Source organism: Erinaceus europaeus, chromosome 12 (assembly GCF_950295315.1).
Source record: "Erinaceus europaeus chromosome 12, mEriEur2.1, whole genome shotgun sequence".
Taxonomy (NCBI): Eukaryota; Metazoa; Chordata; class Mammalia; order Eulipotyphla; family Erinaceidae; genus Erinaceus; species Erinaceus europaeus.
In genome coordinates this window covers 59,373,057-59,391,508 of record NC_080173.1, presented here as the reverse complement: position 1 = coordinate 59,391,508, position 18,452 = coordinate 59,373,057, and the positions used below count along the sequence as shown (strand labels likewise).

The 18,452-nt window shown below is 36.5% G+C and overlaps 1 long non-coding RNA gene across 1 annotated transcript in view; it reads right to left on the bottom strand.

The window, feature by feature from the left end:
* The window catches only part of LOC132541731 (uncharacterized), a 137,670-nt gene extending 124,042 nt beyond the window's left edge, over positions 1-13,628 (bottom strand). The window contains exon 1 of the long non-coding RNA XR_009552828.1: positions 13,479-13,628. This is a non-coding gene — a long non-coding RNA (uncharacterized LOC132541731). The remainder of the gene's footprint in view (positions 1-13,478) is intronic.
* Positions 13,629-18,452: the final 4,824 nt, after the last annotated feature.

Here is an 18,452-nt window from a genome sequence, read left to right as displayed (position 1 = left end):
TTAAAAATAAATAATGTTGTTTTAGAAAAAAGAAAGGAAGTAAATTGAGAATGAATTTGTTTATAATAAAGGTGTATTAAAATTAATTTAAATGCATGTATTACAAAGTCAGATTACTTGGACATATGGCAAAGATAGCTTGTTTTTATTTAATGTAGAAGTTTGAAGCAATATAGTCTAATCTGCCAGCTCTTCTCTACTAAGTTTCCAAAAACCCTGACTACTTCCTGGATCTAGCTTCTCTAAAGTGTGACTTCTTTTTTATAATCTAAGGCAGCATCTACATTCCAGATAAGAGAAAAGAGGGAGAAAAGTTACACACTAGATATATTTTAGTAATGTATTTTGAAAAATTCAAATATCTTTTTTCCTGGGCCTATCACCTTAACTAGAATTTAGTATCACAACTACATTTCAGTACAGGAGAAACTGACAAATATTATTTAATGTAAATGATGTTGTAGTCTATTAATTATTAATTAATCTATCTAAATATAGTATTTCATTTTCTTATTTAGTATTTCATATACTCTTTTACTCTCATTGCACTCCATAAAGATGTTGATCACTTTTGACTACTTGTGCTGGCTTCTTCTATAAATTACCACCACAGCACAGAGCTCAGTAGTTATATATATATATATATATATATATATATATATATATATATATTATATATTATATATATTCTAATGCCAAGCTATTTATGAGTAGAGGGAGCTATTATAAACTATTTAACTATTTGTCTTGGTAATTTTCATTTTGAAATAGTTGACTAAGAAGGCGATCCATCTGTTTATCTATCTAAATGCATAAATTGAGTTGTATACTGGGGACTAATACTGTCAATATGAATTGCAAGTTAAGGAGATCTCCAATTCAATACTTGGTTTCATAGATTAGATAGAAAAACTCACAGAATTCAGAAAAGTTATTATACTTAGAGTTATCATTAATTTTATTGAAAGAAACAAGATTAGAGAACAGGACAGTGACACACTTGGCTAAACACACAGGTTGAGTACAAGGACCTGGCTTCAAACTCCACGTCCCCACCTGTTTTGGGGAAGCTTCAGGAGTGTTGAAGCAATGTTGTGGATCTCTCTCTCTCCCCCCCCCTCTTCTTTCTCTCCCTCTCCCTCTTTCTCTCTCTTTCATTTTTTCTTCTTTTCTTTTTCACCAGGAATTATTTTTATCTAAAATTTTATTTTATTAATGATTTAATAAAGATCGACAAGGCTGTAGCATAAAAGGGATACAATTCCATACAATTCCCACCACCAGATTTCCATATCCCCTCCCCTCCATTGGAAGGTTGCTTATTCTTTATTCCTCTGGGATTATGGACCAAAGATTTTTATGGGGTGCAGAAGGTGGAAGGTCTGGCTTTTGTAATTGCTTCTCCGCTGAGCATGGTCATTGGCAGGTCGATCCATACCCCCAGCCTGTTTCTATCTTTCTTTCTTTCTTTTTTTCTTTTTTATTTAAGAAAGGATTAATTAACAAAACCATAGGGTAGGAAGGATATAATCCCACACAATTCCCACCACCCATTCTCCATATCCCATCCCCTCCCCTGATAGCTTTCCCATTCTCTATCCCTCTGGGAGCATGGACCCAGGGTCATTGTGGGTTGCAGAAGGTAGAAGGTCTGGCTTCTGTAATTGCTTCCCCGCTGAACATGAGCGTTGACTGGTCGGTCCATACTTCCAGTCTGCCTCTCTCTTTCCCTAGTATGGTGGGTCTCTGGGGAAGCAGAGCTCCAGGACACATTGGTGGGGTCTTCAGTCCAGGGAAGCCTGGCCAGCATCCTGATGGCATCTGGAACCTGGTGACTGAAAATAGAGTTAACATACGAAGCCAAACAAATTGTTGAGCAATCATGGACCCAAAGCTTGGAATAGTGAAGAGGAAGTATTAGGGGGGTACTCACTGCAAACTCTAGTGTACTTCTGCTTTTAGGTATATATTTTGCAGTAGTTTATGGATACGTGTGAACATATGCTCTCTCTCACAGAAACTGGTGTATATCTAGGTTTTGGGACTTTGTTAGAAAGTGAACCACCTGAGATGGAATTAGAGTATACTATGAAAGGAAAGGTCTCACCTGAGTAATGAAGCTGAAGGGTTGTCATTCCACACATGTAGTCTCTGGACACAGTCTGAGGTGAAGCATGTTGAGGTGGCAATCCTTGTGTTGGTTAGGTTGTGATCGGCAGATGCAAAATTATTTGATATGGATTGGGAGAGGCATGAGGGAAAGTGGGCCCTATCCAAGGGTTCCAGGACTGGGGGAAGTAGAGGCTCTATAGTGGAGATGTGAGGTTCCTGCTGTCTTAGGGTTCCAAAAGACAATCGATAGTTAATGTTACCATCACATTATTTGGTAATTGGGTTAACTTTGAAAAGTCCTTTTGTTAGGGTTTGCTGTACAGTACCCAGTATCTTGTATATAGCTGTGCTATTGGTTGCTTCTGATCCACTTGGTCTAGGCTTTTGAGAGAGTCTGCATATCAAATACACAGCCTATATATTAAAAAGATTCAGTTTGTGTTTTGAAAAACTTTGAGACATACAATTACTTTTCCCCCTCTCGTATTAATTAACTAGTGATTTATATGACTACATTTTACTAGGAGTGTACATAAACACCATTCCCACCACCAAAAGACTGTTACCCATCCCTCCCACCCACTCCCACCCCCAACTGGCCCAGGAAGCTGCATGTCTACCCCTCACCACAGGGTTTTTACTTTGGTGCCCTACTGTTTCTATCTTTCTTTAGTGGGGCAGGGTTCTGGGGAGGTGAGGTTCCAGGACACATAGGTGATGTTTTCTGCCCAGGGAGGTCAGAAAGGCATTCTGGTAACGTCTGGAACTTGTTGGCTGAAAAGCACTGCGGGTTTCATTCGGTCTTATCTAGGGTTAATCTGGTGCAGAGAGCATAGCAAGTAACAGCTCCTTCCGTGCCTGTGTTGATCAGTCCAGAGCTGCTGCTGCCACAGGCCTGGACACCCATCCCGCCCACGCGGCCTCAGCCCCTTTTTTATTCTTTTCTATTTATCATATCCCATCTTAATTTCTATCTCATCAAGGAAAAGCAAAGAGAAAAAGATAAAAAAATGTTTCCAGTTTTGGCAGATTCATTGTGCAGCCACTGAGTCCCAGCTGTGTAACCCTAGTGGCCAGCAAGAAAATTAAAAATAAATTTAAATAGAACACCATAAATAGCATTGATTTTTTAAATTAAAAAAAAATATATATATATATATATAAAGATGAAACTCACTAATGGAAAAGACATTGAAAAAGAGTCCAATAGAGAGCATATGTGGAATTTATCTCTTTGCCCAATTACCTTTACTCAAAAAGAGTTATTTGGGTAGCACTCATCAAGCAATGTTCGACAATATGTGTGAAGTGATCCTGGGAAACTTTACTGGACACTGGGACTTTCTACTGGAAATTGACCACTGATATGGCTGATCTTAGCTTTCTGTCCCTTTCTCACACACCTCATGTATGAGAAATACTATTGCCACAGATAATCTAATAATCTTATCAGTCTTCATATTCCAGTGGCTTCATACTTACCATCCAGGAGCTATAGACAGGCTAACTTTTCTTTGGGCAAGTATTATCCTTTGTTACACAAAGCCTTCATGCTAGTAGATACATAACTCAACTTGGTGGCCTGCCCCCTACTTTTTTTCTCACTTTTGTCCATGTAATGCCAGGGGATCAACCAGTTCCTTCAATGTGTACAATACTTCTGAGTGACAACAAGACAACAAATAACCCCATCCAAAAATGGGGGGAGGACTTGGACAGAATATTCACCACAGAAGAGATCCAAAAGGCTGAGAAACACATGAAAAAATGCTCCAAGTCTCTGATTGTCAGAGAAATGCAAATCAAGACAACAATGAGATAACACTTCACTCCTGTGAGAATGTCATACATCAGAAAAGGTAACAGCAGCAAATGCTGGAGAGGGTGTGGGGTCAAAGGAACCCTCCTGCACTGCTGGTGGGAATGTCAATTGGTCCAAACTCTGTGGAGAACAATCTGGAGAACTCTCAAAAGGCTAGAAATGGACCTACCCTATAACCCTGCAATCCCTCTCCTGGGGATATATCCTAAGGAACTCAACACATCCATCCAAAAAGATCTGTGTACACATATGTTCTTGGCAGCACAATTTGTAATAGCCAAAATCTGGAAGCAACCCAGGTGTCAAACAACAGATGAGTGGCTGAGCAAGTTGTGGTATATATACACAATGGAATACTACTCAGCTGTAAAAAATGACTTCACCGTTTTCAGCCGATCTTGGATGGACCTTGAAAAAATCATGTTGAGTGAAATAAGTCAGAAACAGAAGGATGAATATGGGATGATCTCACTCTCAGGAAGAAGTTGAAAAACAAGATCAGAAAAGAAAACACAAGTAGAAATGGAAATGGAATTGGCATATTGCCTCCAAGTAAAAGACTTTGGGGTGGGTGGGTGGGGAGAATACAGGTCCATGAAGGATGATAAATGACATAGTGGGGGTTGTATTGTTAAATGGGAAACTGGGGAATGTTATGCATGTACAAACTATTGTATTTACTGTTGAATGTAAAACATTAATTCCCCAATAAAGAAATAAATTTAAAAAAAAACAAAAGCATAAAGTAGAAAATTTAAAAATAAGTATACATTACTTGGGTCAATATTTCTATCCACATATGACATTTCTGACTTCAAATTAAATCATCAAGCTACAAAACTTGAATCTTGTGGCTTTTCAAATGGTTATCATAATCTGTTATTTCAAATTAAATTTCTAAAGGAATATGTCTTTGGATATTATATACTTCATAGCTGACAGGGACACTATCTAATTAGCTATTTATATGCAAAGCAGAGGAGAGGATAATTAGAGGCATGTATTATACAAAAGCAATATACACTGACAGAGGGCAAAAGAAACTGCAAACATATTGAATCAAATTTGTGTATACATTTCTAGAGTTTATCATGTTTCATTTACATTTTATTATATTTATGTATCATTTAACATGTTATAAATTAAATAATATCCCAATTCATTTATTGACAAACTGAATATAAATTCTCTTTTCACTAAAAAAAAAAAAAAAGAAGAAGAAGAATGAAATGAAAAAAAATAAAGTCTTTTTCTTGAAAAATGTCTTCCTTAACTGTAAAATCCAGTTTTCTCTTTGGAAAATATATGGAGAACTAATATATCTAGCCTTTCTTACTATGTGAATATGTATCTGTAATATCTTCATCATTATGTCACTAATGATATAGTCAAAAGGTCTATCGAAGAAGAGGAGGAAGAAACTTGGGAGAGGGAGGAGGAGAGGAGGGGAAGGGGGGAGGGAGGAGGAGGTGAAAGAAAAAATCCTAGTTTACAGAACCTGTATGAGCTATTCATTGTTGAATAATATATCACCCTATATTATCTTGGCATGAAAAGACATATATTTCATATGCTCAGATATCCCCAAGTCAGCAATTCAAAATCCTAGACAAAAGATTATTTTACTTCAAGATATCTAGAAACTCATCTGGTACTAGTAAATGACTAGAGGTTTCCATGTTACTTTGACTAGAATCATTTGGCTTCAGTTCTGGCTATCAAGTGGTTTCAGTAGTTCTGCTCCATTTTCCACTTTCTAGGGATGATATCTAAGATCTCCTCACTTACTGCCTTATATAATCGGGTATGGTTGGAACATCTGTAATTAGATAGGTCTCTCTCTCTCTCTCTCTCTCTCTCTCTCTCTCTCTCCCCCCTCTTTCTGTTTCCCTCCCTCCCTCTCTCTTCTCTCTCAAGTCCATGTGACCTTAACCATGGCTACCCACAATAATTTTATGTAGTTACTTTCCCAAGAGTGAATAGTTACAAGAGACAAGATACGAAGGATTCTAGTCTTTTAAGATCTGGTTTAATTTTAATCTTTAATTTTCCTGAAGAACATTATACCCACCATGATGATTAATTAAAAGCCAACAGACTTTAGAAAGGCTCTATTAAATGACTTCACACAGAATTTCACTTTCATGGAACTCTTCCCCAGCTCCAAATAAGACATGCAGCTCCAAGCAAACGGAATTCTAACATAGTTATATTTTTAATATTTATTTATTTATTTATTTATTTATTCCCTTTTGTTGCCCTGGTTTTTTATTGTTGTAGATACTATTATTGTTTTTACTGATGCCGTCATTGTTGGATAGGACAGAGAGAAATGGAGAGAGGAGGGGAAAACAGAGAGAGGGAGAGAAAGACAAACACCTGCAGACCTGCTTTACCGCCTGTGAAGTGGGTCCCTACAGGTGGGGAACCGGGGGCTTGAACTGGGATCCTTATGCTGGTCTTTGCATTTCATGCTACCTGCGTTTAGCTCGCTGCGCTACCGCTCGACTCCCGTTAATTTTTTTTTTAATTCTCTAAATTAGTGTTTAAATATTTATGCCTGAGCATCTAAAAATCTTAATATATCTCAAATCCTTCCTAAATCCTGTTAAATTATAGTAAAAAAAAAATCAAAAGGTAATACCTTCCTAAAATTGAGATGAAGGGAAAATAGTATTTAGAGTAGCAGACAAGTTGATGTACTTCTTACTTATCAAAGGTTTGTAACACCACACTGATATGCAAAAGGGAACAGAAATAAATATGGTACACAGTATCCTAAATGAAATGTATTAATTGTGTCCACATAAAGCTGCTGGATCACAGAAGAAACTTAAGAAAAATAATCAGAGAAGATGGAGCACAGAGTCTAAATAATATTTCTTCATTTCTGCAGATGTACTGTTTGTTCCCGGGAAGAAATTCAGAACCACTCTAGATAAATTGAGTGACCAAGGGAAAAGTTCTTGACTAAAAGAATTGCAGTATTTTACTTTATTTTTTTAAAAGATTCATTTATATAGGGAGGGGAGAGAAAATAAGAGTCCATGAAATGGCAAGGATCAAATAAGGATTATGCTTGAGAGTCCAACTTTTATCCACCTTGTCACCTCCTGAGTTATAAGCACTGTGAATTTTCTAAGAGTATTGGACTTCTGCTGAGAGTAGGCATCTGGGCCTGCAATGATGCTGGTGGGATCACAAGACCAGTATCTATGAGGGTGAATGTCACTATACATATGTGTAGTGCAAGGTGGCTCAGGGCTGCCATTTTGTTTTTCTCTAGTTAGAAGAACTTCTAGAAATCCTTGCAGGGATTCTGCTGAAGGACACTTCTGGGAGCCCAGCCCATCTTAGGATTTAGTATTGGAAATGGTGAGGTCTAAAGCTTGGCCCACTGGGAGAGGATGACAAACTTACATAAGTCCTATAGTCTGCCACCTGCATCCCTCATCCTACCACCACCACCCAGAACTGACAGTCCCCTGGAATTATTCTTTTCTGCTTTGATTTTAAATTCATTAACACCATTTGCATTGAGATTGCCCAAAAATGACTTCATTTTGTCCTTTTACCTTGAACTTCCCTTTTATGATGTCATAGTCTCAAACGTTTCATCTCATCTCCTTTTCATTCATATTCTACTTATCTTCAACTCCTCAAATCTTTATATTGTGACCGGTGATACTCACTTTATTCTACCATTGAAATCCTCCATGTTCTTAATTCCTTTACTAATTTTACTACATTCATTATTTCTTCGGGCTAAAAGTGGATCTCCCCTGTGAGGTTGTTTTTCCTTACATTCTCTTATTCATAATTTTTTGTTTCTATCTATTAATATTTCCTCTGCTTTTCTTTACTTTTGGGACAAGGGAAGGGGATAATAGAGAGGGAGAGAGACAAGAGACAGCTGTAGCACTGCTTCTTCACTACTTGCAAAGCTTTCCCCCCTACAAGTGGCAATGGGGGCTCAAACCCTGATGTTTTGTTTTCTGATTGCCTTGTCCACGTTGATACTCAGTGTCACACTCTGATCTTGTCAGTACCCTAAATTTTAGCCAACCCATCATTTCTATTTTGTCCATAAAATGACTTTTTGGCTTTCTGATTTACTACCCCAATTTTAGTAATCTCTCCACTTTAAGGAAGCCCTTCATCTAAATCTTACTAACTCTTTCCTATCTTTCAGTTAATTTTTGATGTCTTTTCTTCTGTCATCTTTCCAGTTTCATTTCTGTGACCAATAATGCTATGCATTCTCTCAAATATGTTTTCTGTATTCTGCTGTCCTTCCTTTCAATTGAAAAACTCCCTCTACTAAATCACAGCTTTGGCAAACCCAACTCTGCCGTCTCTGCACCTGTACAAATGAAAATAAATATAACTTTTAGAAAAGCTAAAGCAAACTAATGAATCTCATTTTAAATTTCTAACCACAAATGCCAGGTGTGTTCTTAATGCTGTGACACATTCATATCTTCCCACTAAACACTTATTCGCATCTTGTTTTTCTCCTCAAAGCACTAATACCAGCTCACTATAGGACTTCTCTTTTTTTTAACCTTAGATTTATGGATACTGTTGCTATTTTTCAGTAGGTGATATAGCAAAAGGGTACTACATTTTAACATTTATTTTCTGCTAAATTATTTCTGATATATACTTATATGCTAATTTTGCTTATTTCATTTAAACTCAGTTACCTTATTTTATCCTCTACATATTTCTCTTTGTTGGGGGGAATAATAATTTAAAGGATATTAGTTGACACTTGTATATGATATCTGCATTCCTCAGCCTCCACAAAGGACAATGTCCTTTACTATGTGCACGAGATCTCATTCCTTCTTTTTTTATTATTGTTTATTGTTGTAGTTATTATTATTGTTTTATTGATGTCGTCATTGTTAGCTAGGACAGAGAGAAATGGAGAGAGGAGGGGAAGACAGAGAGGGGGAAAGAAAGACACCTGCAGACCTGCTTCACCGCTTGGTCTGTGAAGTGACTACCCCGTAGGTGGGGAGTCGGGGGCTCAAACTGGGATACTTGTGCAGGTCCTTGCACTTTGCACCACCTGCACTTAACCCACTGTGCTACCTCGCGACTCCCTCATTCCTCCTTTTAACCCCTTGTCATCTCATAAAAGTCTTTGGGTCTTCTAGGATAGACTTAGCTAGTTTAGTTTTTTCTATTTTTAAGAGTTGTGTAATTGACTATTTGGAAAAATCTATGTAAATGTATTTAAGAAAATTTTTTCTACTCCTAAACTGATCATTTTTAACAAACAAAAATCATATGTGAGAACATATTTCTTTTTTCACCAGAATTATTGTTGGACCTCAGTCACATAGTGATTTTACTACTCCAAAAAGTCATTTATTTTCATTTTTACCCTTTATCTTTCTTTTTATGATAGAGACAGAGGGAAATGAAGAGGTGTGGGGGAAAGGAGAGACAACTGCAGAACTGTTCCACCACTTATGAAGCTTCCTCCCTTGCATAGAGGAACTGGGAGTTTGAAATCTGGTTCCTCACATGGAAGCATGTATGCTTTGCTAGGTGTGCCACTGCCCAGTCCTATAAGAGCATACATTTTAAAGGTCAATTAGTTGGTCTGGGAGTGGCAAAGCAAAATTGCAGGACTTTCATCATGGGATCCTGAATTTTATCCCTGGCATCACATATACCAGTGATGCTTATGTACTTTCTTTCTCTCATAAATAAACATTGTAAAGGGCTTGTTCTTAAATTAATTAGAAGTTCTAAACACTTGGTTAGGAATATATATATATTTTACTGTGAGCTTAGATTTAGAATGTTGAGACTGGGGTAGAATCTCCAGCTGCGGGAGTCAGGTGGTAGCGCAGCGGATTAAGCTCAGGTGGCACAAAAAACAAGGACTGGCTTAAGGATCCTGGTTCCAACCCTGGTTCCCCACCTAGAGGGGAGTCGCTTCACAAGTGGTGAAGCAGGTATGCAGGTGTCTATCTTTCTCTCCCTCTCTCTGTCTTCCCCTCCACTCTGCATTTCTTTTTTTTTTACATTTATTTATTTATTTACTTATTCTCCCTTTTGTTGCCCTTGTTGTTTCACTGTTGTAGTTATTATTGTTGTTGTTATTGATATCGTCGTTGTTGGATAGGACAAAAAGAAATGGAGAGAGGAGGGGGAGGGAGGGGGAGAGAAAGTCACCAGCAGATCTCCTTCATCACCTGTGAAGTGACTCCTCTACAGGTGGGGAGCTGGGGGCTCCAACCAGGATCCTTATGCCAGTCCTTGCGCTTTGCGCCACATGCGCTTAACCCGCTGCACTACCGCTGGACTCCCACCTCTCTCCATTTCTTTCTGTCCTATCCAACAACAATGACAGCAATAACAATAATAATGACTACAACAATAAAACACAAGGGCAACAAAAGGGAATAAATAAATAAATATTTTTTAAAAATAATCTCCAGATGCCATTATGTTGTTTCTTCCTAGAGTAATTGAAGTGGGGGGTGGGGAGGGGCATAACCCAATATTTGACCTGGACTGAGAGTAAAAATGCTCAAAATGGCATTTTGTATATGATAGGGAAGTTGAAAATTTAACTGCTGGTTATATAGACTTACTTAATTTCCAGTTTTCAGATTTTCTTAAAGTTCTGGATCTATGCAAGTCAGTTTCTTTGCAGTTTAAACCTCAGATTTTGTATCACAAGAGAGATCCAGGGTGATAAATGGCTGGAAAGGTGGGTTGGACTATTTTGCTTACTGACTTTCAAATGAACCATCAGAATTTCAACTTGTCACTACATCTTAGTTTTCTTCTATATAGAATATCTGAATTCTAAAATATGGGATTTTCAAAAGCTGCAAATGTTAGCGCTTTTTGCTTCCTGTAAGCACTGCATGCTCTGCATAGTAAACACTCCAGGCTGTGACTTCATTTGCTTCTTCTTTCTCACTTGCTTTTAGTATTCAACAGTTTGTTGAAAGTGCCAATAAGCAAATACTTATTTGTATTCTCTCCTGTGTATTAAAGATTCATCCATCTATTAATATTTATTGTGATCTTAACAAGTACTTTGGAGAGATAAAAGATAAAGTATTTTGGCTAATTTGCCATTTTAGAGTTTCTTCTATTTTATGAATTGCATAAATGAACTATGCCACGCCACAGGGTTGGGTGTGAGCACAACGATTTAGGCCAGGTGGAGCTAGCAAAATGGCCACCTCCCATTATGCCCACCAGCACGTCTCCAGGTCTTCTCTGGGTCAGGGTGTGGAAGAGAAGGAAAAAGGGGCAAAACCGAAACAGCAGCGGGATTTATAGGGTAAAGACAGAAGTGGCAAATCTGAACAGGATTGCATAGGAATGGGGGTGGAGAGAGGCAAAAGGCATGCTAGGAAGCTGGAAGCATCCTTAGCAACTGTTGCCATGGTTTTAACTGAATTAGTAATACCCTGAGGGGATAACGTGGTGGTGGGAATTTTTAGGCAAAACAATGATTATGTAAGCATACCAGGGGGGCTGGCTTTAAGGCCCAACAAAAAAACATAACATAAGAAAGGTACAACTCCATACAGTTCCCACCACCAGAACTCTGTATCCCATCCCCTCCCCTGATAGCTTTCCTATTCTTTATCCCTCTGGGAGTATGGACCCAGGATCACTATGGGGTACAGAAAGTGGAAGGTCTGGCTTCTGTAACTGCTTCCCCGCTGAACATAGGCAGGTCGATCCATACTCCCAGCTTCCACTTCTATTTGAATAAATGCTCCCTGGAGGATGAGGGAGGTTGATTTGAGTATAGATTCACCTTCCATTGTAGATCCCAAAAGCAAAAGATAATGTGAATCTCATGGCAGAAGGCATAGTCTCATGTTCAGCTTCAAATGGGTTTTGCATTAAAGCCAAACAAATACATTAAAATACATTGTTAAATAACTATTTCCATACATATTTCCCTTCCCCCTATTTTTTATTTGTGATTAATAGTGAGTTACAAGATTGGAAGATGAGTGTATAGTTTCACACCACTCCCACCACCAAATTCTGTGTCCCCACCCACCCACCTCCCTTGTTCAAACTCTTTACATTCATCAACACAATATTTTCATAAGACATTTTAGTCTGTAGACATTAATGTTCTTTCTCAATGACATTAATACAATTTTTAATTTTTCTGAGTTTGGATTTCTTCTAATCATAATCTACCTTTAAGTTCCCTTTGGGAGAAATTTCACTCTCAGCTCATTGTGCAATTCCAGAATCAAACTTCATAGGTAAAAATCCATGTTCTCTCTACCAGACAGCTACACCTCTATAGTTTATCCTTTAGTTAGTACAGAATAATTCTTTAAAACTTTGCAATGATGGTTTCAATCATGTAAAAATAAAAATCTATTTAGATTATAAATATAGTTCATCATGTTTAATGAAAATTTCTAAATATGTTTGTTATTTTCCAGATGCCTAAAACTAGGATCCAGATTAGGAAATATTTTAACTGTAACTTCCCTACTAATTATTCTGTTACTGAAACTACGTTGTGATAGATGAGAGAATTATAAAAGAGAAGTTTACTAAATATACCTCTTCTCAAGTATAAGTACTGTCTTTTATTTAACATGTATATTTCCATATGTGAGGTCAATTTATTATCATGTTTCTTAAATGAAGTTATATATTAAAGGTATTTATTTATATTAATTATTTTATTTTAATGAGAGAGGTACTGAGAGGACACAGAAAGAAAGACCAGATTTATAAGACTCTGATTTATAATAATGCTGGGAATTGAATTTGAGACCTTAGGATTGGGGATGAGGATGCAGGTGGGTTTCAAGTCCTGGTTCCTGATGGTGGAAGAGGATTTAGGTGGGGAGGTTAGAGTGTTTTGCAGAAAACTGAAAAAATTTTCACAGGTTATCAGGTATTTACTGCTGACTATAACCATTAGTTCCTCTGGTTAAAAAAATGTATGGGTACAATGATCTTCAGAGACTTTCACGCATTTGAACAAAAGTATCACAGCAGCATAATTATAGAAGGTTGGAAGCAGTTTAAATGCTTGTCAATGCAGAACTTATTAAATATAAAATAACATCTTCATTCAATGGACTGTTGTACATTAATTAAAAAGAAGGTCCTGTGACTGGGAAAATGTCTCAGCTGGCAGAGCACATACCTGAGGCTCCTGGTCTGATCTCATGTGTCACATATGCCAGAGTGCTGGTGTGCCTTCTCTTTATCTTTCTCATATGGAACTCTCTATCTTAAATTAACTAAATACAATAGATACAGTTTATTTTATTTTTTAAATATTTATTTATTTATTCCTTGTTGTTGCCCTTGTTATTATTGTATTTATTATTGTTGTCATTGTTAGGACAGAGAGAAATGGAGAGAGGAGGGTAGACAGAGAAGGGGAGAGAAAGACACCTGCAGATTTGCTTCACCTGCAGATTTCCTTCACACTTGTGAAGTGACCCCTCTGCAGGTGGGGAGGCGGGGGCTCGAACTGGGATACTTATATCCTTGTACTTTGCGCCACCTGCGCTTAACCCGCTGCGCTACTGCCTGACTCCCATTTTTTTTTTTTTTTGTTATGTATTGAATAGAGGCAGAAATTGGGAGTGAAAGGGGGATAGAGAAGGAAAGTAAGAATGAGATGTTTGCAGAACTGCTTCACCATTCATGAAGCTTTCCCCTTGCTGGTGGAGTCTGGGGGCTTGAACTCAGGTCCTTTTGTATTGTAATGGGCACTCAACCAGGCATGCCACCACCAGGCTTCAATATTATAAATATTAAAAAATAAATATAATAGGGACAGGGTGGTTGCTCACATTGTAGTAAACAGGCTATTATATGTGAGGATGCAGGTTCAAGTTTCTCGTCACCACCTCGTAACCAGTGGGGCAGTGCTTAGGTGTTTCTCCTCCTCTGTTTCTCTTTCCCACTATTTTTACTTCTATCTTTTTCTATTTCTTGTCCTCTATCAAAATATATAATGTATGAATATTAAATCACATTAAGATATATTATTGAATGAAATATTAAAATTATTATTCATCTAATTCATCTATACTTAGGGAGTGAATAATTGCAAAGTCATCTAGATTTGCAAAAACAAGATATTTCTAAAAGGATATACAAGAGGTTAGTAATATCAGTTACCTCCAGGGAAACAGTTAGTGGTGGTTTTAATGAGGGCAATAAAATTGAATTTCCACTGCAGTCCCTTTGGTCTAATTGTATATTTTCCATTCCCATGTATTTAGTTGAATAAAAACTAAATAAGAAGTTGAAATAGTATAAACTGAATTCAACATTTTGTATAAAATATTTAAGTTATAAATTCCGTATTTCCTAAAACAGTAAATAGGAGCACACCATTCTGCCTCTATTCCTTTACTTACTAGTTCTACTCAATCGAAATTGAATTAAATTTGACTTAATCTAGCTTAATGTGTCAATTGCCTTAAATGTTTTAAAATAACATTCTGCTATTTGTCACTTACTTTCATTACTCAGGATTCATTTTAGTAATTCTTTATGCTTCAGCTTTATGCTATGGCTGGTATGTTATATTTTAAATCAGGGTCTACTTATGTGGCCATATTTGTTAATGCAAATGGCATTTTAAGCCCATTAAGATTCTAAAATAAAATATGTGTAAATATTTTAGTTCTACTGAACTTTCTTTTTTAAACTAATTTGTTACTTGTTATTACTAGTTTGTTACATGATTGTAAGACTACAGTGTATTGTTCCACACCATACCCACCACCAAAGTTCTATATGCTCACCCTCTTACATGCCAAAGAAAACCACTATAGTTCTCACAAATCTTAGTTTTCTCACTTCTGTTTTGTTTGGATTTTTTTTTGTCAAGTTCATTTTATTCAGACCTATAGATTCCACCTATGAATGGTTATATTTATGTGCTATATATGTTAATGCTTTCATTACATGAGTTCTAAGCACACTCTGAATTGGCCTTAAGCAAAAAATGTTCTCATTCTATTGTTTATTTGAATTTCATAGTACTACTTATACATTTCAGTTGAGACATGCCAACTTTCCTAGATAACCAAAGTCTATGCTCTGACCAAGTCAAACTATTAGAAAGTGTGCATTTTAACTTACTGTAATAGTAAGATCTCACCTTTACTGAGCACTTTAATATGTTTAAGAGTTCCATCAAGTACATTGCCCACACTCTGTTGTTTAACTACCTGAAGTTTTTTGTGCAGAAGAGGACTATAAAATGGTAAAATCATTATGGCAGAATATATTAAAAATAAAAACAGTCTTAGCTTATGCTACATCAACTTTTTTGTTTTTACATTAGAAAAATACCTTTACACCTTCAGTTAGAGATCTGCTTGATGAAATTCATCTAAGCATCATATGTATATATGTATATATATTTATATTTGCAATTGAACAAGGGTGGAAATGGATATTATGGAAATTCAGAAAAAAATAGTCCTGCTTTATATGTACTGACTTGGAAGTAATTCCATAACATATTTTGAATGAAAACTTGAATTTAAATAATAGCTAGAATATAATCAAGATATAGTAGTATACAAATATATAAAACAAAACTGTATACAAAATTGGTTATAATTGTATATTAGACTTTCTGAAGTAAGTATTTGAAAGTTAATAGACCTAATTATCAATTAGATCAAATGGATAACTAGAGATGGTGGACAAAAGTCATTTGTTTGTGATGTTAACAGTTTTGTAAAAAATAATTTAAGTAAATGTTCAATATATATTTGATACTTGCTTTCACTTCATTTGGGAGTAAAATGAAAGGAAGACTTATTTATTTTTAGTAATTTTATTTGTTATTAATAGTTTGTTACAAAAGCATAAGATTACAATGTATAGTTTCATATCACACCCAACACCAAAATTCCATATCCCACCCTCCCAACCCCCCAAAGATAACCACCACAGTTCTCACAAGTCTCACAGTTTCTTGCTTTTGCTTTGTTTGAATTTTTTTTTGGCAAGTTCATGTAAATAAAATCTCTAGATACCACATATGAGTGAAACAATGTGGTAGTTGTCAAATAATTATTTTGAATTGTTATTGGAGACACATAATTTCCTCATTTGCTTTGGATACTTGGAACCTTGAGAGTAAATCTAGTGTATAATCCAATTGTATGTATGTTGGATGTGAGGGCAATCTGGCTGCGACATTTGTCAGCCCATTGCTTGCTGGAGTTGACTTGACTGATAGGTAGGTGTCCCCTTCCTCCCTCCATATGAGTCCCTCCTGAAGCTGAGCACTTAATCGAAGATGACTACCTTCCCAAAATAGATGGACTACTTTGATTGAGTTGTGCTCCCTTGCTAGAATTTCCTAACAAGCTCCCAAGTGCACACGCAAGTGGTAGCAGCATAATACAAAAAACAAGAAACATCTCTATATAGTAAGTCCTTTTCATCTCTAAATTTATTTTCTCTGGCTACAAACTTTCCACAGAGATATTATTATTGCTAGTTCTAAGGTTTTTAATGGTATTCTTTGTTGACTTCATAATTTTATCCCAGGTCAAACTGAAAGTAATTATTTGTTGGATACCTTGAATGCATTTTTGAACATTAACAGAACCCTTCAGAATTTTTTTCTAAGCAAATATTAAGCCTTTCAACTAGTTCAAGCCATTTGAGTATGACATTTGATGGGTGGCTATATGTTGAAGAAGTTCTTGCTTCTGAAGTCATTGTCAACATATTACAAGTCTGCCATGAGCTACAATCACTAAGAGCTACTGTGACCTGTTGGTCAGAACTTTAATTGTTTTCTGTTATCTCACTGACCCTGATTATTTTATCCCATGTCTTCTAAGGTGATATCTCTGCTCTGGGATGATTATCTGCTACTGTAGGTTTTCAGAACTGACTCACTGAATCTCTTTTTCAGTGATGATAGGAAAATTATATTTCTCTTAAGCATACAGATTCCTAATTCCACAGTGCATTGCTATTATTGAGTTTTTTCCATAGATGATATTATTATTATTATTATTATTATTATTATTATTATTATTATTATTATTGCCAGTAAATGCTCAACTCTGACTTAGTGCCATGCAATCTGAACCTGGGACCTCACGGTCTCACACATGAAACTGTATTGTATAACAACTGTTCAAGTTCCTCAGTCTTCTATAACCTATTAGATGTTAGATAACCCACTGTATCATTTTAATAGTTATGTCAGGATTTATACCCACAAGCTTTATAGTTCCAATTCTCTTCAATTTTTAAGACTCATAAAAACAATTACTCTTAGATCTGGTGCAGTAAATGTATATGTGCTATTTTCATTCATGGAATATTAGAAGTAGAAACTGAATAACTTTCCATGTATAATCTGCATCTGTTAGCCTAAGACAATGTGCTGAGTTGAAATAATAAAAACTGTAGTAAGACAGACAGAAGTTGAACATTGATTTTTGCCGTTTACTTTCTGTCTATGCTCTTATTAGTCCTTGGTTTCATCATTTCTGTAAATGATGATAACATCTAGCTTACATATTGTGAGAAATGAAAAATAAAGATATAGTAGTAATATGAGTCAAAGTCTTTCATGTACACCAGCAAGATTTTCTGTGCCTCCTTCACACTGGATGTCATAAGATTTTTTATATATATTGTCTTTCTTTTTCTCTCTAAATCCTAAGGGTATGGGGCTTGGCATCCAAATGGCTTCTAAAGTGGAGAGTTGAGATAACTCAGAGATGTAACTCTGAGAAATTCTTGATTGATGAAAAATATACTGTGGAAAGAAAACAGGTAGATGTGATCTTCATGATTTCTCCTTATCATGGAGTTTCCAAGACACAGTTGCTGCAAACACCAATCCTAATAATGCACTGCCCTACCATCAAATAAGTTCCAAATCTCTGTGGTCCTCCTGACTTGTATGCCAGGAATCATGCAACCTTTCCACATGCAAGCTGCACAAATCCTGACTCTTTTCTGCATGATTTTATGTCAGTCTTAGTGTGTTGTTACTTCAGAAATGTGTTACTTGTTTACATCTGCACATAGAATTAGATAGCTGTATTAGGTCAAAGAGTAGCCCCCAAATATTAGGAAAGTATATAAATACCATTAACTGTTAACCCCATTGATCTCATCTATGACCCATATATATTTATATTTAGCACTGGATCCTGTGTAACCTCTGAGTCCCTGTCAGTTTGAGCTTGCAGTCCATGGCCATAGCTGAGAATTCTAAATTGCACTTATTTCAGGACCAGTCTTCTTGGGATGGCAGACTAGGCTAACCCAACCTCCCTTCAGAGAGTGAACAGCCCCTGCCATTGTGACTCTACAGTGAGGGCAAGGTGCTTGAGAGGCCCACAAGAGTGCTTATGATGATGTTTATGATGGAAGTGACCAATGATGGTGAAGAAAGGGATCTATTAGAGGTCTAGGACCATCATATCTATGTGGGAATCCATGGATTCCCTGCCTAGGACCCCAGATGATG